Raw genomic sequence first — 24985 nt, forward strand, 5'->3', positions numbered from 1 at the left:
GGCCTTCACTTTGTCTTTTTCAGGCCGAGGACTAAGCAGTTGTTCCGTGAAGTCTGCACATGGCACGCACGCGGTCGCAGTTGCTCCTTTCGCGCCGCTCACGGGGACTAACGGCTGCTATTGTTCCCGCAGGACAAATTTTGGGTGAGAGTGAATATTGATCAGCTTTCACAGTTCTGCCACCTCTAGTTCAGCTGAGGGGAAAGGGTCTGTCATACTTTGACGTTTCTTAATCTGGTGTTTCTTCTACTGAGAGCGTTTGTCAGTATCCTATATAGCTAGCCTGCTCCTTATTCCTTCTACTGCGCACTTCGTAATATTTGGTAGATTACTATCCCTGTCCTCATCGTTAAAGCGATCGTAATTTGTTAAAGCGTATTAGGTATTCTCGAGCGAGTTCCTGAATTTCTATACTTTACCTCCTACAGCAATAACTGCTTATGGTTTATGGTTTATGGTGGTTTAACGTCCGAAAGCGACTCAGGCTATGAGAGACGCCGTAGTGAAGGGCTCCGGAAATTTCGACCACCTGGGCTTTTTTAACGTGCGCTGACATCGCACAGTACACAGGCCTCTAGAATTTCGCCTTCATTGAAATTCGATCGCTACGGCCGGGATCGAACCCGCGTTTTCGGGCCAGCAGCCGAGCGCCGTAACCACTCAGCCACCGCGGCGGCCCTTACAGCAATAACATTGGTGCTCTTTTTCCTTAGTAGTTTCCTTCATTCGCTGTTCAAATTTAGGCTAACTCGATACCTCACATTTTGATGCTCACTACATCTAATCTTGGCCTATACTCTGCAATGTAAAACAAGACATATGGCAAAGCCATGGAAGAAGGAGTAAACCAGGTGCCCTGAAAATGTTAGAAGTGCAGAAAAACTATTCACAATTCACGCTTCGGCCACTCGAGTGGAGAAAGTTTTGTCGGCGGGATTAAGAAAAGGGTAGCTGCCATCAGCTCAGAGAAAGTTTGGCTTGCAGCATAAAAAATTGCGAGCTGGCAAAATTTAGGTGTTTTAGGCTCTCGTGGAAACCCGTGGTATATATATATATATATATATATATATATATATATATATATATATATATATATATATATATATATATATATATATATATATATATATATATATATATATATATATATATATATATATATATATATATATGTGTGTGTGTGTGTAAGAGAAGTGAGCACTTCTACAGAGACACATTTATTTATCAACGTTTCGACCGCGCTGCGGTCTTCTGCAAGACTGTAGTGGTCTCGCGTCAGATAAACATCCATCTGACGCGAGACCAGTACAGTCCTGAAGAAGACCGCACGGCGGTCGAAACGTTGATATATAAATGTGTCTCTGTAGAAGTGCCCACTTCTCTTAATCCTTTATCCTGCGGATCTAACGCAACCTACGTTCGTAAAACACACACACACACACACACACACACACACACACACACACACACACACACACACCACACACACACACACACACACACACACACACACACACACACACACACACACACACACACACACACACACACACACACACACACACACACACACACACACACACACACGCGCACGCACGCACGCACGCACGCACGCACGCACGCACGCACGCACGCACGCACGCACGCACGCACGCACACACACACACACACACACACACACACACACACACACACACACACACACACACACACACACACACACACACACACACACACACACACACACACACACACACACACGCGCGCGCGCGCGCACGCACGCACACGCACGCACACGCGCACACACACACATATATATATATATATATATATATATATATATATATATATATATATATATATATATATATATATATATATATATATATATATATATATATATATGAGTAATTTTCTTTAAACCAATTGATTTTAATTACAAATAAAAAAACAATACAGACACATTCCCATTGCGCCTTGGTTTCGGTGACTGCTGGCGTCCTTAATATATTTGTCAAACGAACCCCTCATTTCATTTGTCTTGTCTGTTAATAGCTCAACGGGGGACTCGATTCTGGCAGCTTTGATGCCATAGGTAACATAAGAGGGCTCTCGCACAGTTCCCGCCCTCGCCGTTAGCGGAAGTTATATGTCCCACTTGCGGTATTACAGGACGTGCTACGTCAACCGCTATGGACGATGGTGGCGCTGGTGAACACTTTTAAGGTTCTTTTACACGCAAAACATCAATACCGAAGAAAGCAGCAGATTGGATAGCCGTCGGCGCAGTTTAGTTGGTAGAGCACCGGACGCGATATTCGGAGGTCGTGGGTTCGGATCCCACCAGCGGTATTGTTTTTTTCTGCTGCTTTATAAGTAATTTTCTTCAAACCAATTGATTGGCACTACAATGTTTTTTAAATTAGAAACATTCCCCTTGTACCTTGGTTTCGGTGACTGTTGGCTTCCTTAATATATATATATATATATATACAAATGCTTTGGTGGCCAGAGCATTGTTGTTGTCCTTTTAATGTGACAGAATGAATGGTGGTTTTCTTCCGCGAATTTAGTAGCTCCCATCATACCTGCTAAGTCTACAATTCCAATATCTGCTTAAACTACAAGGGTTCGCGCGGATGCTTCATAAGCGCGCCTGAGACGTTGTCTGCAACAGTAATCTGCTAAGCTGCTACCCTTTTTTAAGAATGACTCTGAGTCCTTCCCATCACTTGCAGCTAGGCTATTTCCAACAACCTCAAAGGGGATCGCATTACACTGTATAGACGTGGTAGACTGATGTCCTGCGCAATTCATGACACTCCGACGGGTACCGTCATTGTATTTATTGATGTATAAAGGCGTTTTGTGGGATAGCTACTAGTTCTGATTTCAGGTATAATTGATAACTTAGGACAACTTCGCGACATGCCTGCATACTAGCTGCATAAACGGACACGAGCACCTGAAAAATTGGCTGACTAATTTCTTGTGTTTTCTTATACAGGAACAGTACTCCTTCTGCTACGAAGTGGCGCACATATTTGTGGTGTCCTTCTATGGCTACGCAAACTTCACCAGAGGATAAGTTCAAGGACAGCATTAATCACCGTGCATGAACATGTCATTGCAATAAAAGAATAATATTTTCATGTTTTCTGCTCGCAATGTTCGCGTCGTGACAGGTGACTACGGGACTGACCCGTGAAAATAGAAAAATAAGATGACTGAAATGTTAATGTTCCAAATAGTTGTGCATTTTCGAGATTGTTGGTGCCATTAAAGTTTTCAGTTTTATCTAGTTCGTGGTAGTAAAGTATATGGTTCTTTTCTGAAGCTGATCGCATTGCTTCGTCCGTTCAGCGTTAAACACATAAAAATAACTAAGAGTATTTACAATTAACAACTTGACAAGTGATAGCAGGGCCCTCTATCGGTAACAGACCCGACTACTTTGTTCCAGCGAGAACAAAAAGTTGTGGCGGGTCTCGTTAGCATGCCCTCGAATCATCGATCTCAATCGCTCGTACGCATCACTATCGGTCAACTGTTTAATCAGTAATAATTAATTTTTATGAGTGGCTACAATCAAATAAACTATTATCCAGCATCTACTGATATGACATGACATCTAACGCAAGTCACGTGGAAGTATTTATAAGTTCCTGTAAATTCTTGGCAGGCTTCAAGATCCTTGAGTTTGTGACAAAGCTCTCACCAAGCTCTCACCAAAGTCGACTGCAACACGATACCTTTGAAGCTTTTCAGTCGTTATATTCTTTCTGTGAAATGCATCCTTGGGTTCATACCTGATCATTAATTTGTGCCTCGTAAGATGCTTGGATGTGAGTGTCGGTTTTGAACTACGATCTAAAATACAACGACGCATAGCAGCAGCATTAAACGATTTTGTGCATTTATAAATACGCGCTCCTATCTGTAAATATACTTTGGTGTAGCTGAATTAAGCCCCTGCTCCAAACTCGAATGCTCGCCACAGTGGCTCAGTGGATCAGGTGCTCAGCTGCTGAGCTGGAGGACCCCGTTCAATCCTGGCCACTGCAGCCGCGTTTCGATGAGGGCGAAATGAAAAACCTGGAAGGCGCTTAAAATATCCTGAAGAGTGCAAAGCGGTAGCAATAGATGTTCCTCCCGCAAAAGTGCTCCACCTTTTTCATAAATCATGTATCGCAGATAGTTCATGCCACTCTGAGGCTATGGTCTGCGGTTAAGCGATGCTCCACTGCACTACTGCAACAGGACCTCTAATACCATCGCATTAAAATGCGCCCGTTTGCTGTGCAACACCATGGGCCGGATTCTGGCGTTGTTGAATTTGCACAAACAGCTGGTTTTTGGGGCGAAGCTGGAGATGCCTCTGTAATCTCTCGTGAGAGTCTTTCTGGACCTCTAGCAGTCCCCACCTATCCGTGGGTATTTCGGCCATGATAAATGGAAAAGACCTCAAATAAATTTCTCAATACCGTCCTACACTCTAGACACGAATAAGCCTATATAAGAGTAAAAATTAAATAAGCTGTCCTCTAGAGCACACCCTTTTATAAAAGTATGCCATCTAGAGGACAGTTTATTGCCTGTTTACTTCTTTCAGTTTAGAGTGTAACATATCGCGTCATAAAGAAAGCCTATCTTCTTCAGATCCTTTTTTGTATCTTGTTGAGACGCCAGGTTTATTGAGGTCACCAGTTATTAAAAAAGTACCTCACGAACAATTTATGCGGATCAAAAGAAAGCTCGTTCTTTTTTCAAGTTAATGTTTAAGTGAACGATGTTATTTTCCAGTGGGTACGAAAACTAATGAGAAACTGCCTCGCTGGTTGTGAAGCTTTTCAATGAATAAAGGCAATACGCGGTCGAGACATCATGCAACCATTTATTCTCTTTATACATTATTTTCTGGCAACCCTAACTTCAGGTGCACGCCTTCAAAAATTCAGGTACTCTCATTATTGTGATGTAGAGAGTACCTTATATTTTTCAAGTTACACTGCAAACCTAATAGTACTGTTATTTCAGAACAAGTTACACATTAAGCTGGCCATTTTGGTTTCACCATCACTTGAAATACCCCCCCCCCCCCCAAATTACGCTGTACATTTCACATTTTACAGCTCGCGACAGATTGAGTTCACTTGCACATCGGCCTTGGATGGGGGTGGGAGAAGGGGGTCTGAGGGGAATAGACTTAGTGGTGCGGAAGTATATCGCTCCTGGGCTTGGAGGCTGCAGTTGCAATACACGTACGCCATGACGATTCTCGGCGTGTCTCCGCCTCTCGCAGGACAAAGTGATGAGGCGGGCAAAGCACGTTACCGCTCTATTTGGCTTCGTCAGGCGGTAAGCTTGAGGAGGTTTTGTTACTTTCAATGGGCAATAGACTGTCGCAGAACGAAGTGCGAGAGGGTCCGCGGATACAAAATGAGCTATGTCATGGAATGGACGAAATGCACTAGCTTTAATTTTTGGCCCCATGCTTTTCGCTATTGGACTCGTTCACTATTGACTTTTACTTTATTGATTATTAGGCTCATACAGTGCAAATTATCCGCCTAATCTTCATGGTTAAGTTAACGGATTCAGTCTCTAAGCAAATAAACGCTAACCAATGCAAATTTAGAATAGGCCGGTAAGGCTCGTAAATATATATTAGGAAACTTTTTTCAACAGGCCAAAAAAGCATGAAAGCAATCTGCTCTGATGCAGTCCATTTCGAGCATACTTAAAGCGGAAGATTACGCAGTACGCACACTGCAACTCTTAAAGAACCAAATGTAGCAGCAAATCTGCCGTAACTCTTCAGGAACGGGAACAAAAAAGAAAGGAAACGTAAACTCCTTGAAACAAACGTGTTTTTTTCTTTTTGGTATGCACCCCTTGTGGCAGTGATCAGCTTTATTTGGCAATCCAAACAAAAACCCTTGCGATATCTCGGTCGGCAATGGAAAACGCGTTTCATTGGCAGCGTGAACGCTTGAAACAACAGCAGTGTTCTTAAGGCCTCATTTAGAAGTTCTAGCTCTTCGCGCACTTGTTATTGAGGCCTTGCTTCTGTGTCAATTCGCCGCCGGATGTCTGATCATGCGGTTCTTTAAACACAAAAACTTCTCCTGTACGATAAAACGTACGAATACTCCATCAGTAAAAAGAATATATTAACAGCACTTTAACTCATTGTAAGGTAAGGGACAGTGAATCTGTCAGATTTTTTGGAGCAATCGTTATAGCTGTTTTATATAGGACTAAAGAATAGTCCTAAAAGATGACTTTCGGCTTATATAAAGTGTTTTGCTAACTATGATTTTCTTTGTCAGGTTTAATTTTTAAAGAATTTAAGGGGCTACTTTCTGGTTTCAAGACTCTTTTATAGAAACAACGCAGCAGCATCAAGCCAAAAGGACACAACGGGACGGGACAAAGCGGTGATCCGTTGTACTCTGGACTATGTGGTTAATTTTCAGCACTGGCTTCAATGAAATGAATTCCTGTTATGACTTGAATGCAGAATAGGTACGTTGTGGATGAAGAAAGCCTCAGCACGGTATATTCTTAAAATGTTGCCGTACCGACACATTCGTAAGATTGCCGTTGGCAGCGTCAAACAGTGACCAGTTCACTTAGGTTTGGAAATCACTGTGCATAGTGCATAGCCTAATGTATAAAATCTCATCCGAATTTCTGGCTATGAAGCGTCAGCATCCTCCACGCTCAGGGTAAATAGCAAGGTCATCCTCTACATTCGAAGGGAGCTTACATATGTGCACCATACGGTTCCCTCTCACAACCGTATCCAGTACGTCTGTGTAACGGTGAAAAGGCGCACCCTGACGTTTACACTTGTGGGCGCGTACTTATCTCCAACAAGAAGGTTTCACGCCGACAGACTGTGGGACTTGTTGGCTGCAACACCTGGGCCTTGGATTGTCACTGGTGACTTTAATGCGCATCACGCCATTTGGGGAGGCATCCGTATGAATTCGAAGGTAAGAAGTCTTGTCAGTATCGCCTCTGACCACGACCTAAAACGCCTTAACGACTGCGCTGCAACGTACATTCTCGGACTGTCTTACAGCAGTTGTATGGACTTGGCGTTTGTGTCTCGGTGCTTCGCGAGACGCGTCTAGTGGTTTACCGACGTAGAAACGCATGGAAGTGACAACATCCTCACATATATTGTTTTTCCTGGTATCGCTGGATGCAGATCTGCCAAACCATTGCAAGGAATAGACTGGTGTATGTTTAATGCCTTTATGGAAGAAGCCTGCAGAGAAGGCATTACAAAAGGCATTGAACAGCGCATCAATTAGGCTATCGGACATGCGAGATGCTTCTTCAATCCAATGTCATTTTCAGAAATAATAATGTGGAGCTTCTGCGACTTCGATCACTTCGACGAAGAGCAGAGAGAGGATACAGGCGCACAAAGTCGCTGCACGACTTAAGGGATGCAAGGCGCACACAAGAGAAAATCCAGCGCAGAACTCTAATCTTGCAGGCTCAACGTTGGAAGGCATTCTGTGAATCACTGGATCCTATTAAGCCCCTTTCACGCATCTGGAGTGTGGTGCGTCGTTTGCGAACATATCCTCAGCAGCTCCAACCATTCAAGTCTCTCGCACTTCACCGAGGACGTAGAGACGCGAGAGATTGGTGAAGATTTTTGCGCAAGAATAGAGGTCCCAGGAACCAATCCACAACTCTGAATTATTGCGAAGTGCCTTAATATAGGGATTCGCGAATGAAACTTTTTTTCTACATAGAACTGGACGCCGCCACGGCCGGTTGGAGACGGCCTTCATCGCTGAGGCCCGATGGAGCAATATACTCTGCACTCGCAAACTTTGGTCAGGAAGCACGCCGTGTTCTTTTAGACCACTTGAAGTCATCATGGTGTGCGGGTTCAGTTCCTGACGTGTGAATATCAAGCCGTCTGGTTCCACTCGTTAAACCTGGAAAATCGCCGCTTGACCGAGCATCGTACCGTCCAAACGCATTGGCTAGTTGCGTGGGCAAACTCATGGAAAGGGTGGTACTTACGCAAATTGATGGTATCTGGAGCGCTATCCAATATGTCAGATGTAATATCTTGGTTTCGGCGGGGATGTTCGTCTATTGATATCGTGATTGACCTTGTGTCATCAGTCCAAAATCAGGAGCATCTGAAGCGCTTTACCGCGGCGTTGTCTCTGGATGTTGAAGGGGTGCATGATAATGTCACTCATCAAGCTGTTTTGAACTCTTTGGAAGCTGCAGAACTTGGTGGTCGCATGTTCTGATGGATAAGAAGTTTTCTATCCTACAGATCACTATTTATGCAGACTGAAGATGGATCAACATCTTCACATTACACTTCCCGTGGGGTCCCACAGGGTAGAGTATTTAGCCCAACTCTTTTCTTGCGCTTGTCGGCCTTGTCGATGTACTAACACAATCGACGAAAGTCTCAGTCTATGCAGACGATATTTGTATGTGGGCATCAGGAGTTACGCGCCCACAAGTTCGACCAATGCTCCAAAAGGCGGCAAGCATTCTTGTGGCCTACCTGCGCCTGCAAGGCCTAGAGATTTCAGGTGAAAAATGTTCCGTTGCTGCGTTTACAGTCAAGAGCATGTCCCATTTCCCCGTACGCATAAATGGGTCAAATATACCTTACGAAAGAAGCCACCGGTTCCCTGGAGTAATCATCGATCGTAATCTAACATGGAGCCCACATGTCCCGTACATGAAAAGGCGACTGACATCGATCGTTCACGTTCTCTCCTTTCTCGGAGGGAAGTCATGGGGAGCATCAGTGCAGTCGATGCTCCAGCTGTACACCGCACAATTCATGGGATTCCTTCGCCATAGTATCTCTGCACTAGGAAACTTGAGGAAAACGAACATACGGTGTCTTCAAAGTGTTCGCACTTAAGCTCTGCGAACGCGCCTAGGACTGCTAAAATGCGCGTCTACAGCCGCAACAGTACTCATCGCTCAGGAGAATCCAGTGACTGCCTATGTCCCAATCGAAGCCTCGAGAGCGCATATTCGTCACCTCTCTCGGATTCCCGCACACCATCTTGCCAGTCTGGCCTGCTAACAGGCCGAGTACATCGTTTGCGAAAATTATTGATGCCCATCGCGACTTCCTACCAACTCAATTTACACCAGCTTCAAGACCGTCTTCTCAATTAAGAAGTCTGCACCAACCTCGTGTGCTTCTTTTGGATACCGAGAATCAAAAGGAAGGCTGATTTATTGTCGACACCACTAAAACAGACCACTCTAGAATATTTGCATGAGAAACACGGACACCGACTGCACGTATACACTGATAGCTCGGTGACCGCTTCCAGTTCCTCGGGCTCCGCAGTCATCCCCGTAAGGACCATAGTTAAGAAAGTGAAGACATTACACCGGACTTCATTGACTGGTGAAAAACTTACTGCTTTTCGTGTTGCCATTGAGCATATCAGTGAAGAAATACCCCAGCAATGGTTTGTTTTCACTGATTCAAAGGAAGCCCTCCAAGCGTTACAATCTACTCTTCGTAGTGGGTCCCATGAAGAACTTGTGCGGAAATCTTAGAGCTCCTCAGCATAGCCATCAACAAAGGGCCCGATGTTGTTTACCAATGGCTGCCAGGACACAGTGGCATCGCAGGTAAACACCGCGCGGAAGAGGCCGCGCGAACTGCTATCCATGAGGGTGACTCTGTGTCCATCCCCATCTCGAAAGCCGACGCAGCGGGTTGGCTTAGACCGCTGTCGCCGGACGTCACGCTTGCCGCGTGGAATTCATGCCGATTCTCGCATTCGCGTTTAAAAACCTCGGACCCAGATCTGAAGCTTCGGCTTCTATCCAGCCTGCCACGACGTGAAGCAACTTTGTTGCTTCGCCTGTGGCTTGGTGTAGCACTACTCCTTCTTAATAGGTATGGCTGACAGCCCTACATGTGCCATCTGCGGGTGTGATGAGACTATAGCCCGCATTCTTTGTGAATGCCCTGCCTACGGCGCCGACAGACATCCTCTCTGCCGTGCACTGGAGCATCTAGACCAGCGGCCACTGACGGAAACGAAGGTTCTCGGCTACTGGCCGCGGCGGTCATCGGCGGTGAAGGCCTCCGAGGCACTGCTCCGCTTTTTGAGGACTTCTGGCCTGCACGATAGGCCAGAACGCTGTGACTTTTGCATAATGACTTTAATTTCCTGCGACTGTCTTTTCTCCTTCATCTTTTTCTCTCCTCACCCCTTTCCCCCCATGCAGGGTAGCAAACCGGCTATTCTTCTGGTTAACCTCCCTGCCTTTCCTCCTCCTCCTTGGTTCAGCGGCAGGTGATTAGTAAGCATCGACAACCAACATTTTGGGCTTTTCTTTCTGCTTTTATCATAAAATTGTCTTCAACCTCTAGTAGCCGCCAGCCATGCGAGTGCGTTGATGAGGCCACGAATGCGATTTTTCGAGGCTTGAAGGGTTCAAGGTGTATCATTTCTAAAAATAAGTTGCTGGACAGGTGTACCTTGTCTGTGGCAGTGCCTGGTAAATATTCTGGCACTATGCAACCATTTGATCAAGAGACGTTTCCTTGAAATTATTGTGACAGGCTTGTCGTTCAGCTTTCAACATAGCCGTTGTACGTACTGTCAGCTTTCGATAGTGTACTCCGAGATCTTACAAGTTTATTAAATTACCTCCTGGGTTTAGTAAAACAAGATGAAATGCTTGAAACCCGGCCCTAATTAAACTGAGCAAATGAGCCTAATGTACAGCGGGCTAACGAACAACTGCGCTTGGGAAGGCATTTTACTAGGGTATATTAAATATTTGACTATAATATAACAAAGGAGTAATTAGTCATTGGCATTTACACATGCGCAGCCATATGGCTACAAAAGAAAGCTGCTCAGCTTTCCTTTGTAGCCGCCTTGGTGGATGCCAATGAGTAGCTACTCCCTGATTACAAATCTACTCCACCTTGGGGGGTTTCCCCTAAACATTTGACCAATACGGGAACAACGGTTCGTAAAAACGTATTTCTGTTGTCAAACTTCGGGTGGTTATAAACTTTGCAATAAATTGTATGAATATTGCTGTTGAGGGTATTCTTCCGATCTTTCTATTATTGCCAGAAAAAGATTTGGTTCCCTCCTCTTTTGTTTTTCGTCCTTTAAAAATTTCTTTAAATATATGGCTCCGGCCGTTAGGAGCTTCAAACATCTCGGTCTAGGCATCGTTCAGACAGCGCGGCATGTGCTGGGGCAAATGTAAGATGCACTTTTAATGATAAATGCTGCACACGCGGCCTGGGCTTGTGCACCCTTAAATGCTGTCATGAGCAAGTTCCCAGGCGCGGCCAGTGTGATGTCATCTCGCATGGCCTAGGCCATCCCGAGCAGCGGCCGATAGAAGATTACCAACTGAGAAGACAAAACAAAACGTAACAAAATGCATCCCCACTTATCATGCTTGAGAAACAAATGAAAATCGCACCTGGATAAATGTGCACCTAAAGATAAATTTCCATTGAATTTTTACAGCGCTAGCTGTTAATGCGAAGTTTCGGAGGCAAAGCGTGTCGTCGCCGTCGTTCTTCCCTTGATCATAGAAGTAGTAAAACAACGTCCCTGCATCTCAGCGTGACAGCAATGAGTGAGGACACTCCACGGGAGGGTGGTCACCTGACCATCCATTAACATAGAGAGAGAAAGAAGCCCTTTAATGAAAAGCAGAGAATTTACCCGACGTTGAAAAATTGCTCGCATTCTACTCTGCGTGGGGAAATGAATTCGGGAGATAGAGACAGAAGGAGTGCGGTGCAGGAATGGTTACATTAAAGAATAAAAAATAAATATTGAAGAACATAAAATGGTGCCAATAAATTCCTACCAAAGGGCAATGGCAAGAAATGATGTAACATATGCAATGATGAAGTGGATAGTCTGATAAATGGGCTATCAAAGTTCTGCGAGAAAAATGCATGAGGGCAAATGCTACATGAAATGAGAGCTTGTCGAGATGCCCAATTTTCTGTAAATACGCAAACAAAAAGCTCATTGCATATTTTTGTGCCCCCGCCGCGGTGGCTCAGTGGTTAGGGCGCTCGACTACTGATCCGGAGTTCCCGGGTTCAAACCCGACCGCGGCGGCTGCGTTTTTATGGAGGAAAAACGCTAAGGCGCCCGTGTGCTGTGCGATGTCAGTGCACGGTAAAGATCCCCAGGTGGTCGAAATTATTCCGGAGCCCTCCACTACGGCACCTATTCTTCCTTTCTTCTTTTACTCTCTCCTTTATCCCTTCCCTTACGGCGCGGTTTAGGTGTCCAACGATATATGAGACAGATACTGCGCCATTTCCTTTCCCCAAAAAGAACCAATTATTATTATTATTCATATTTTTGTTGCCTAGACCAAGCTAAGGGACCTATACACTATACATTGTTAGAGAGACTGGGGAGAGCTTTTCCATGTACTTCTCATAGCGAGCACACTGATCAGCATATGCAGGGTATTCAAGAAGGATAAGTTCCACAGATTCGATCGAGCAGCAGTTTCACAATGTGGACTGTTCGTTAGACGGAAACGGTATCGCAAACTGTTTGTAAACGCAGCGTTGAAGCGAAGTCGGTGATGAAGTGTTTCCAGGAAGTGGTGAGAAATTCTGGGTGGGAATCTTGATCTGAGATTTGGGTCAACTCAGTAAGGAAAGTAAGATTAAAGAATTAAGAGAAATTCAGTAAATAAAAGAAAGAGTAAAGAAGTAAAGATCTGTCGGGAAGCTCCAGATCCGATACAATTCATCTGAAACAAATCTTTGACCTATTAGAGATGCATCACAACTTTTGACGAAGGTTCGAATGTATTGTTGTTGTTGGTAGCCTTTAGGAGCTGCTTCATCCGCTTTTTCATTGGCCGGAATGCCACAGTGGGCTGGTATCGAAAATTTATGCTTTGGCCTGCGACAACAGCAAAATGATGTAGGTAGCACGTGTGAAAGGAAATAAGCTGATGATTGGTTTTCTTCAGCGGGGTGGACAGCATCTCTATGGATGCTTTTGTGTCGGTAAAGATAACCCGTCGGCTGGTGGATTGATGCAGGATATTGGAAACATCTTCTTTAATGCCGTGAAGTTCAGCTGTCGTAGAGAAAGTCTTCGGCTGTAGCCGATAAAAAACGACATGGCTGGTTGAAGGGACATAAAACCCATAGGATAGGTTTCTTGGGATGTTGAACCGTCGGTGAAGACGTGGATGTAGAGTAGGCTAGAAGAGCTTCGTCTAGCACTCCCTGTGGCATGTGGCGCTTTGCAACTACGCCTTGAATAAACTTCTTCACCTTTAGAGGCGAGTGTCCAGGGGTGAAAAGACGGAGGTAGTAGTTTCTGTGGCTGATGAATAGTGGGGAGGGCAGGAGCTGCAGAGCTTGGACAAAGCCAGAGTTGCAGTGGCTTATGTGGACGCTGTGCAGGAGGTGTTTCTTCCCTTGGATGATATGGCGGAGGTGGGTGGGCATGGTTTTCTGGGCGGCAATCACATCTGGCGGGAAACAGCCTGCTTCCGCCAGTGTTCCTGATGCAGATGATTCCTTTTGAAGGCCAACGCATATCCGCAAGCACTTGTTCCGCGCGGCCTTTGAGGAACTTCAAGCTCGTTGGAGATAATCTTTGACGCACCGGTAGACAGTCGCGCAAGGTTCTTTCAACTTAGGCTTTTGAAGCAGAACCAATGAGCGGCAGCTGCTGCCCCACCGTGTTAGCGCCATGAACCTGAAAACTTGCGATGCTGCCCTGAACCCCTCGGGAAACTTTTTGATCTGAGGTGACCATGTGAGATAACTGTCTATGAAAACACGTAGGAATCGCTGTGATCGTACGTAAGGTATTGACCGTCCACCTAGGCCGCCACGGTGGCTCAGTGGTTATGGCGCTCGGCTGCTGACTCAAAAGACGCGGGTTCGATCCAGGACGCGGTGGTAGAATTATGATGGAGGCGAAATTCTACAGGCCTGTGTACTGTGCGTTGTCAGTGCACATTAAAGAACCCCAGGTGTTCGAAATTTACGGAGCCCTTCATTCCAGCGTTTTCATAGTCGTTTTGGGACATTAAACCTCCATAATCAAACCGTCCACCTAGCAGGAGCGGATATCGAGCCACCATTTTTCTAGTAAAAGCCATGGCAACACTTCTTTCTGGCGAGAGACGAACTCCTCGCAGGGCCAGGTGAATCGAGATGTGCAGTAACGCTCTCTAAAGATGTTACTTAATATAGCGCGTACGTGATGCGCTCCAGAAGCAGATGGCATCTGCATAGATCGTTAAGCGCACTCCTCGCGGATAGTTTCTTTTTATGTGTATAAGGATAATATTGAATAAAAGAGGGCTGAGCATCGCTCCGTGAGGTACGCCCCCTTCCACTGCGTGAAAGAGTGCAGGGGCACCGTAAGTGCTAATAAAAATGTGTCGTTCTTTCAGGTAGTGTCCAATCCATTTGCCCAGCTTTCCTCCGAGGCCAAGGCTCGCCAAGGCAGCGAGAATTGCATGGCGAGAAACTGTCAAAAGCGGCCTTGATGTCAAGGAAAACGGCTTTCGCTATGTACCCAGCATTAAGGTAGTCTGCAAATTAATGAGACTTGGGCAATAAAATTATCAGTCGCAGACCTGTTTCGACGGAACCCGTTCATTTCTTGAGGGTACTCATTGCGGCTTTCGAGGAAGGTTTGCAGATCATTCGCTCCAGTAGCTTACTTACGCAGCTCAGTAGAGCGATGGGCCAGAAGGACGCGTAGCTTGTTGCCTGCTTACAAGGTTTGAAAACAAGCACAATTTTAGCTAGCTTTCATTCTGTGGGGACCACACCATCATCCAGGAAGAATTGTAATATTCCAGGAGTAGAAGACCGGAGTTGTGGGGTAGCTTTGCGATTGCGTCATAGGTCAACGCATCATGACCAGCAGACGTGCGTCTGTTTGATTCCGTGATAGCTACGGATAGCTCTTCAATTGTGAAAGGCAGGTCCAACGCCGGAGCTGCCGCCTTTGGGATGCCTGAGTGACCATCTGCAACCTTTTTCTGATATTTCTTTTTGTATTTTTGTTCATGTAGAGAGAGTGCAGTGAGGAGTGAAGCTTTTGGAGTGGCGCACGCGTATTTCTGACAACCCGCCAAATTTTGGTCACTGGTTCGCGTCCATCCAGCATAGAACAAAAGTCACGCCATTTTTGCCGTCTGAGTTTACCCAAATAGCGCCGAATGTGACCTTGCGCCCGTCGGCAGTCACGAAGGTGTTCATGTTATTGGTGCGCAAAGCCTTCCTTTCAACTCGCGTGCAACCAGCGCACAGACTTTGAAATACCTCATCAGTTGAATGCTGCCTATCATTTTTAGGTGTAATTTTTGTACTTTCTCTCAGGCAATGGACCATTGTCGATACCATTTCCACATTCCAGGTTGCGGCAGTAATTAATCTGCTTGCAGCGTCCTTGCAGGCATCCCAGACTGTAGATGTTATAAGGAATTTCTTTGGCGCCCTCTGCGCACGGACAGCAAATGCGTGGAGTGGGTAAAGATCACTTACATATGTTTCCAAATCAGTGCACGAGGCAAAGTTGTGGGCAAATGAACTTATTACAAAGGTCACTTCAATGGTGTCGGCAGTTGTCAGGACTCGGAGGTAGGTTATGCTGCCATCACTGAGCGGTTCAATTAAATGTGGTGACAGAAGTTCTGTAATCTTGGTTCCTCGGGCAGATCTATGTGACCTGCCTCAAATTTCATTGAGCGCATTGAAGTCTCCGCAAATAATATCCGGAGGAGGCATCCTTCCTATTAAGTTGTTAAGCATCCTAGCGTCGAGTGCCTTGCCTGGCTCAAGATATACTCCAATGATAGTGTACACATGTCGGCCAATTAGCGTTAAAGCGAACACGTACTCGTCGCTGTGAGGCATTACATCAACCAAGGAGGTCCGGCATCCTTGCGAAAGCCTATTAGCAACCTGCTGCCGTCATCTGGCCGTATTGAATGACGAAAATAGTATCCGTGCAGTCTAAAATTTTTCGCCACACGCGACTCTCAGATAACTATGAAAGGGAAGTGGTACGCTCGCACGAGCTGCCGGAAATAGGAGAAATTCCAGCGTAAACCACGAGCGTTCCACCAAAAAATTATGCATATGCGAACGATTTTGTGTATGGTAAGCTGCGGTGAAGCTGTCGTTGCGGAAGCCATGATTATTGCTGTCTAGTATAACGCCACTGCGGAGCGTAGGACGCCGACACCAACGACTCCGTTGCAAGTACTGCTTCTACTTCTGGCAGACCTCGTGACGACAGACTGGAGCGGAGAAGAGGTTTAATGGCTGCCAGCAGCATCTGAATCAGTATGCATGTGATATCTTGATCAGTGCTTCCGTTTTGCGGCCTTTCGGTGATCGTCCTGTCAGGTTGCGTCGCCTTAGGCTGAGAGCAAGAGTGGCCGTCTGTCGGGACTTGTGTCGAATGCTCCGACAGCTATGAAGGAGGCAAGCTTGCCACGTTTTTTACTTCTGCTGCATATGTGTTTCCAGCTCTCTTGTCTTGCTGCGTTGATGCATCTTGGTTAATCTCTGGCGTATTCGTTAAACCCACGTCAGGTTTAGGCGATGGTTCATATCGCTTGGCGCTTTCTCTTGAACTTGCTCCGTAGTGCGTGAAAGTGTAGCAGCTTTCACTCTGTATGGAGCAGTGTGTGGTCCATTGCAGTTCGCGCACTTAGGTTGACATCTGGATGGGTATACCTTGTGCGAATGGGGGCCAGCACAGACTTTGCAGCGAAGACGCCCCGTGCAATGCCTCGAGATATGATCATGCCTCTCCCATTTCTAGCACTGTGTTGCCGCTACAACATAATAAGTTGCAGAGTAAATCGAGAACGAAGACGAAGTCGTTCCTGACCAGAGCGCTATCTCTTTTCATCTGTAGTTTTTTTTCGTTTTTTCGCTCAATGAGGCAGTTGCCGCTACCTCTTCGTGACGGCGATGGAAGCGCAAGGACGTTAGGTCTCCTCTGGAGCCAGGTGAGTCAGCGGCAGTCGCCCAGAGGAAGCGCTTCTAGCAAAAAAGTGAGGCAAACAGCCAGGCCATCATATTGCACTTAGCTACAAGCGAAGACTCTTCGACGGACGACGGGTTCGTCCCAGTGGTGAGCAAGAAAGCCAAGAGGAGACTGCGTAAGAGTGAGGACTCGCTTTCATCAAGTGCATCTAACGTCATCATGACGAGTGGCGCATCGACACATGCAGTCCTGATTGCGCCTGAAACACCCACCGACAGCCTTAACCTGCTGAACAGACAAGCTATGTCGGTCGTCAGGATCAATAGCCGAAGGAACCTTCTTGCCATCGATGTAACGGAGCGGAGTGCCTTGGAAGTCTACCCACCATCAAGAAGATCGGAGACATCCCCGTCCGCTCTCTTGTTCTTGAAAACAATGGCACAATCGCTTCCGTCATTTACGATATCAACGCGACTATCTCTGGCTCCCACGTGGCGATACTCATTAAACCAGCGACGAACGCCATCGAAATAACCAAGGCCCAGCGCCTCGGCACGTCAAAATGTGTCAAGCTCACTTTTGAGGGTGACAGTGTTTCATCGCATGTGAGGGTTGGCCACTTTCGACATGCAGTTCGCCCATTCGTCCCGAAGCCGCCTCATTTTCGGAAGTGCATGCAAATTGGGCATGTCAGTGGTGTTTGTAACAACACAATTCTTCAGAGAGGCCGCAGCTACGGTGCCTCGGCGTTGTTCTTGTCGCCGATGATCTACTAGACAAGCGGCTGCCAGCGGAAGGGAAGCCCCTATCGCTCCTCCTACTTGTCCTCCTCCTCCACCGAGTAATGTATGCCCGGTGGCTGGCGAAGCAGGAACGACTGCTTCAGAGGTGACATGGCCACCATTGCCGCAGCCACTCTCGACTTCAGTGCCAGAGCAGGCACGACCCCCCCCCCCCCCCCTGTCCTATGCCTACAGCTGAGCGAGCCCAAGGCAGAGATCCAGCCATATAGGTGAGGAAGTGCAAGTGATCGCCATTTTGAGGTCCCTTATGAACGCCACGCGTGTGATGCTGTCTAGTCTTCACTCGCCAGCATCACGGAATGCATTGCAGATACTGGACATGTTATATCCAGTCCCTGCAGCTTTCCAGTTGCAGACACCGTGGCTCCCCTAGCATTGCAATTTGAAAGCCAAGTCACAGAAGCATCCAGCTTCCAGGAGAATGCCCGTGCATTCAATTTCCTCATTTCGTACAATCTCGAATACGTCTATAAATACCGATTTCCAATCGTCGTGATTTGTGAGCCCAGTTTACAAAAGTCCAAGCGAATTTCTGGCTACGAAGCGTTTGCACCATGCACGCACATTGGAACAGCAAGGTCATCGTCTGCATTCGAAGGGAACTTACTTATATGCACCATACCGTTCCCCCTCACAACCATAACCTGTACGACTGTCTAACGGTGAAAAGGCGCACCCTGACGCTTGTGGGCGCGTACTTATCTCCAACAAAACGGTTTCACGCCGACAGACTGAGGGACTTGCTGGCTCTAACACCTGGAATTTGGATTGTCACTGGTGACTTTAATGCCTATCACGCCATGTGGGGAGGCATCGGGATGAATTCGAACGGGAGAAGTCTTGTCTGTTTCGCCTCTGACCACGACCTACAATGCTTTAACGACTGTTCTCCAACGTACATTCGCGGGCTGTCTTACAGCAGCTGTCCGAACTTCGCGTTTTGTAGAGATAGCTACATTACTGTAACATTTCAAACCTTCAACGTGGAGGTCGCACGCGACGGTGGCGGCGCAGCCACGGCATGGTGGCGGCGCCTGGCTGCGCCGCCACCGCCACGTGGTCACGTGGTTGGTAACGTGACCAGCCACGTAGTGCGGAGTGGCTGCTACTGCCGGCGACGCTCCGCGCCGGCGAAACCGAGCTGCAACAGCTGTGCGCATGCGCCGTGCAAGTGGGACGAAGATCAAGAAGGAACGCCCAGCGAAACGGAGCGGCGAAAGAGTGACTTTCCACTTCAACTGAGCAAGTTCCACTCTGCCAGCTGTAGCTATCGCGTCACTCCTGGTTTAACCAAAGCTAAACCACCGCCATTGTTTTTTTGTCTTGGTGCTATGCGAGACGCGCCCGGTGGTTTGCCGATGTAGAAAAGCATGGAAGTGATCACTTCCGCGCATATATTATCGTCCCTGGTATTGCTGGATGCAGATCTGCCAAACGTTTACAACGCAGAGACTGGTCTATGTTCAAAATTTATAAAATCTCATCCGAATTTCTAGCTATGAAGCGTTAGCATCCACCACGCTCAGAGTAAATAGCAAGGTCATCCTCTACATTCGAAGGGAGCTTGCTTATGTGCACCATACGGTTCCACCTCACAACCGTATGCAGTACGTCTGTGTAACGGTGAAACGGCGCACCCTGACGTTTACGCTTGTGGGCGCGTATTTATCTCCAACAAGAAGGTTTGACGCCGACAGACTGAGGGACTTGTTGGCTGCAACACCTGGGCCTTGGATCGTCACCGGTGACTTTAATGCGCATCACGCCATTTGTGGATGCATCCGCATGACTTCGAAGGGAAGAAGTCTTGTCTGTTTCGCCTCTGACCACGACCTAAAACGCCTTAACGACGGCGCTCCAACGCACATTCGCGGACTGTCTTACAGCAGTTGTCTGGACTTGGCGTTTGTGTCTGGGTGCCACGCGAGACGCGTGTAGTGGTTTGCTGACGTAGAAACGCATTAAAGTGACCACATCCTCACATTTATTGTTGTTCCTGTATCGCTGGATGCAGATCTGCCAAACCTTTGCAAGGAATACACTGGTCTATGTTTAAAGCCTTTATGGAAGAAGCCTGCAGAGAAGGCATTACAACAGGCATTGAACAGCGCATAAATGAGGCTATTGAACATGCGAGATGCTTCTTCACTCCAATGCCATTTTTCAGAAATTTCAATGTGGAGCTGCAGCACCTACGATCACTTCGACGAAGAGCAGAAAGAAGATACAGGTGAACAAAGTCTCTGCTCGACATAAGGGATGAAAGGCGCACGTTGAGGAAAATCCAGCGCAGAATTCAAATCTTTCATGCTGACCGTTGGAAGGCATTCTGTGAATTTCTCGATTCTCGATAGCCTCTCTCACGCATTTGGAGTCCCATGCGTGGTTTCTGAACATCCCCTCAGCAGCTCCGACCATTCAAGTCTCTCGCATTTCACCAAGGACGCAGCGAAGCGGAGACTGCTGAATACTTTTGATCAAGAATAACAGGCCCCAGGAACCCATCCACAACTCTGAATTGCTGCGAAGTGCCTAGATCTAGAGATTCGCGAATGGACCTTCCTTTCTTCATGTAAGGACTATGCGACGCCATCCCCGGTTGCTGACGGTATTCATCGCCGGGGCCCGATGGAGAACTTCGACGTGCAGTTTTAGACAACTTCAACTCATCATGGTTTGCGCGTACAGTTCCGGACGCGTCGAAATCAAGTCGTTTGGCTCCAGTCGTTAAACCTGGAAAATCACCGCTTTACTTAGCATTGTGCCGCCCAGTTGCATTGACTAGTTGCGTGGGCAAACTGATGGAAAGGATGGTACTTACGCGAATAGAGTGGTATCTGGAGCGGTACCAAACATACCCAGATGTAGTGTCCGTGTTTCGGCGTGGATGTTCGTCTATTGATAGCATGATTGACCTGGTGTCATCAGTTCAACATCAGAAGCATCTGAAACGCTCGACTGCGGCGTTGTTTGTAGGTGTTAAAGGGGCGTGTGATAATGTCACTCATCAAGCTATTTAGGACTTTGTGGAATCTGCAGAACTTGGTGGTTCCATGAACTGCTGGTTACGCAGTTATCTTTACAACAGATCACTATTTATGCAGACTGAGGACGGACCAACATCCTCACATTTCACGTCCCGTGGGGTCCCACAGTGTGGAGTACTTAGCCCTACGCTTCTCAATCTTGCGCTTGTCGGCCTTATCAATGTACTACCACAGTCGGCGCAACTCTCAGTCTATACGCATGATGTTTTCCATGGGCATCAGGAATTACGCTGCCACGATATCGAGCAAGGATTCAAAAGGCGGCAAGCATTCTTGCGGCCTACCCCTGCCTGCAAGGCCTGGAAATTTCCGCTGAAATATCTTGCCTTGTTGCTTCCACACACTACACCATGTCCCATTACTATGTATGCATACAGTGGTCAATACCCTACGAAAGAAGCCATGGATTCCTTGGAGTAATCATCTATCATAATCTAACATGGAGCCCACTTGCGAGCTTCTACATGTAAAGGCGACTGGCATCTGTCGCTTACTCTCTCTCCTTTCTCTGAGAAGCCGCCGCGGTGGCTGAGTGGTTATGGTGCTCTGCTGCTGGCCCGAAAGACGCGGTTCGCTCCCGGCCGCGGTGGTCGAATTTCGATGGAGGTGAAATTCTAGAGGCCCGTGTACTGTGCGATGTCAGTGCACGTTAAAGAACCCCAGGTGGTCGAAATTCCCGCAGTCCTTCACTACGGCGTCTCTCATAGCCTGAGTCGCTTTGGGACGTTAAACCCCCATAAACGAAACCAAACCTTTCTCTGAGGGAAGTCGTGGGGAGCATCAATGCAGTCGATGCTCCAGCTGTACACAGCACCATTCATGGGATTCTTTCGGTACAGTATCCCGGGGCTAGGATACTTGAGGAAAACGAACTTACAGTGTCTAAAAACTGCTCAAGCTCAAGCTCCCCGGACGTGCCTAGAAACAACTGCAGAATCCAAGTGTTACCCTTTTAGGCCGTGGTGAATCCTAGGCACATTCTAGGATAACTATTCTACGACGTACTTCTCTGATCTTGCCGCCTTTTTCAGGCACGTGAGCGATGAGCCTCCTTGCTGAGATGACGCCTTGGTCGCGTAGGTACTCATATAGGTCTTTGTTTCATTACGTGATTGGAACATCTTGATTTTTTCTATAATTAGCCCTGTGTGAGTAAGGTACACGGGCCTCCGCAACTACTACAACCAGTGTAGTGACTGCGAGCAGGCGGTTGGCAGCTTGTAGTGTTGAAACTGTGACCATGAGGCTTCCATCAATGTCAAATCGATGGCTGAGAACTTTTTCTTGAGCCGACGTTACAACCGCTGACGCTACGACGTTGGGGTTCACTTTCCGTAAGACGAGGAAGATGACGATTAGCGGACCGGCTATCGGAGCGCAGTCCCTAATTTTCAGTGTTTCTTGACAGTCGTAGTACTCTTAGATCAGTTCTCTTTTTTGTATTCGCTGTGCGACGACCTGCGGCTCCCCGCTCACCGGGAGAAGCAATTCAAGCGAACGCCTGGGCACTCGGCGCCGTACCCTCCCCGACCGGGAACATCTCCGCCAACTGTGCTCCTTGCTGCACTCATGGAAACAGTGGCAACCACTGCTCCGGTGGCTACTGCAGCTCCGGCCGCAGACTAAGGCCCAGCAAACAAGAGACTACTGGAAGAACAAGCCACCTGCGAGCCCTTGGGCAATAATGCAGAAAATATGAACCAAGCATCCTTCACGGTTCTATCCTTCAAGAAAAAAAGAGCCGCTGGTGTTCCCCTGGTCTTCATCAACAATGCATCAACCGTCAACATAGCTCATGTCTTGCACTTCGCGCTAACTTTCTCAAACTTTCCTAAAAAAAACCCCGCGAAAGACGTGCTCCTGTAAGTAGTCACTTGGCGTCCTTGCAGCTGAGTGTGACAAGGGCGAGGGGGCCAGAGGGGAGGGGTGGGCAGGGACCCAGCCCCTGCCTCCCGCACGTGCTATATCCATCTGTGCGTGATCAATATGTCATACTATCTAGCGCTGATTTTATATATGGTAGTCGAGTAATCGGCATTAAATTTCTTTTCTAACTCTACATGATCTATAATGAAGCAGACGCGCTAATATACACACCTGAATCCATCACCTCGTTCCACAACTTCTTGTCCGGGTAAGCATAGACTCTCCGGCACCCTATTGTCATTTATTCAACAGGGCCCTCTATACATTTGTGCGAACTAAGCTGAATGTTTTTTATTTGTATTTCGTAATCCTTGATATATTTAGAAGCTCTGTCGTGCCCCATGCGCTGCACAAAGAGCAGATTTTCGAAACAAGCTGCTTCTATCTCCAGATTTGACGGGGAAGCGAGAGGTGCGTGAAGTGAAAGGGGATTATGGGTTTATTACTGTGGTTTAGAAAAGAAGACAGTGTTCTAAATGTCAGTTTCGTGTACCGGATGTAGATAGTTTATTAATCACCCGATTCAGCGAACGGTTGACGTGATTATTGACCCGTAGCATGCTGAACTCTCTTCGAAGTCTGGGACTCACATTTTGATCTGCTGAACTCTCGTAGAGGGAAATCATTTAAACTTCATCGAACGCCAAGATCAACTTAATCTGTCATCGGAACCATGAACCATCTTTGCAGGCTGAGTGTTCGAAACTAGTTTTGCCCCCGTAGAGTGCAGCGGGGTTTTCGGGGCCTCTTCCAAACACACACCCCTGAGGAAGCCGGGCGGCTAGCCGGGGGACGCTTGTACCCATTTTTGCCGGTGGGTGGCCGGCGGTGGGTTCCGAACCAACCACCTTCCGCAGCCGAGGCAGACGCCCAAGCCCCTAGAGCCAATGAGCGTTGAGCCAGTGAGCTCAACGTGCAGGTGGTGAGGTTCCTTTGACCGAATGTTCCTAAATTATTCTGCGGAATGAATTGTAAGACCGAGCCGCCGCGGTGGCTCAGCGGTTATGGCGCTCTGCTGCGGACCCGAAAGACGCGGGTTCGATCCCGGCCGCGGCGGTCGAATTTCGATGGAGGCGAAATTCTAGAGGCCCGTGTGCTGTGCGATGTCAGTGCACGTTAAAGAACCCCAGGTGGCCTAAATTTCCGGAGCCCTCCACTACGGCGTCCCTCATAGCCTGAGTTGCTTTGGGACGTTAAACCCTATAAACCAAACCAATTGTAAGACCTTCGCTCAACGGAGTTAGATTTGCTACGCTCTCAAAACTTCTGAGAATAAATGCAGCAGGAGCTGAATGTCGGAGGTAAATAAATGTCAACAAGAGCTGACAGTTTTCACTTTTATTCAAAAATGTTTCTTTAAAATTTTGGCTGTGTTCATTATTTGGTTTTTAGAAGTCAAAACAGTGATAACTGACACCAATACGAAAACAAAGTTTCGTATCCTCTTTGGCATCTCGAACTGAAGACATTTGAAAGTTTTCTACCAATACATTCTTAATACCATTGGGCATTTTAACGGAAGCACCAGGATTAATTGCGAGTCATTTTGAGAGCCCTCGCACCAGCATCATATTGTAGCCTTGATTTGTTCGTGTTACCTATTGCCCTTTTTGCCCACGTGTTATTGTCAGTAGTCATAGCGTTATCGCTTTCTGTTCACTCGAGAGGGCGCTTATCGTGCGTGCACTATATAAGCGCGAGCAGATTGTCCGGGAATGGTCGCACGCTTATTCTGGTGATTGTGCACACTTACTTCGTGGCGCGTATCAACGCTGGTTATCTCGGAGGCTTTTACAAATACTGAAACAGGATGCGCTCAACAAGGCAGGCTATTTCGGTCCTAAGGGTTGTCAAGCGAGGTCACATTGGCTCAGTTGAGCTCGTTTCCGTTTCCGAGCACCATGTTCATAGAATATAATTTGCAGGTAAATCTCTGAAGCGGTTGCGTGTGCTGCCCGTGTGCCGTCATGGCTGTATTTCGAGTGTTAAGAGATCATTCATGTAGCCTAACTATTATGCGTATCACAAACATCGTGCAAACGTAAATGTGCCTAATCTTGTTCCAGCATATTACCTGTATGCTAAAACCTGAAAAAGGGATAGCAGTCAAGAACATCTCATTGCAAAAATATTAGGAGTATATATTTGGCACGTGGCGCACAGTCTGGTCTATCTATTGCAA

The 24985-nt window shown here is 47.1% G+C and overlaps 1 protein-coding gene across 2 annotated transcripts in view; it reads left to right on the plus strand.

The window, feature by feature from the left end:
- The window catches only part of LOC144110183 (uncharacterized), a 147276-nt gene extending 132788 nt beyond the window's left edge, over positions 1-14488 (plus strand). The window contains exons 5-6 of one of the 2 annotated variants that reach the window (XR_013309751.1): positions 24-144; positions 14470-14488. The gene's annotated coding sequence lies outside the window, so the exon portion shown is untranslated. Of the gene's footprint in view, positions 1-23; positions 145-3007; positions 3158-14469 lie in introns of those variants that run through there. The other variant, XR_013309750.1, reaches the window with a different exon arrangement.
- The last annotated feature ends 10497 nt before the right edge of the window (positions 14489-24985 follow it).

The sequence above is a fragment of the Amblyomma americanum genome, chromosome 11, assembly GCF_052857255.1.
Source record: "Amblyomma americanum isolate KBUSLIRL-KWMA chromosome 11, ASM5285725v1, whole genome shotgun sequence".
Taxonomy (NCBI): domain Eukaryota; kingdom Metazoa; phylum Arthropoda; class Arachnida; order Ixodida; family Ixodidae; genus Amblyomma; species Amblyomma americanum.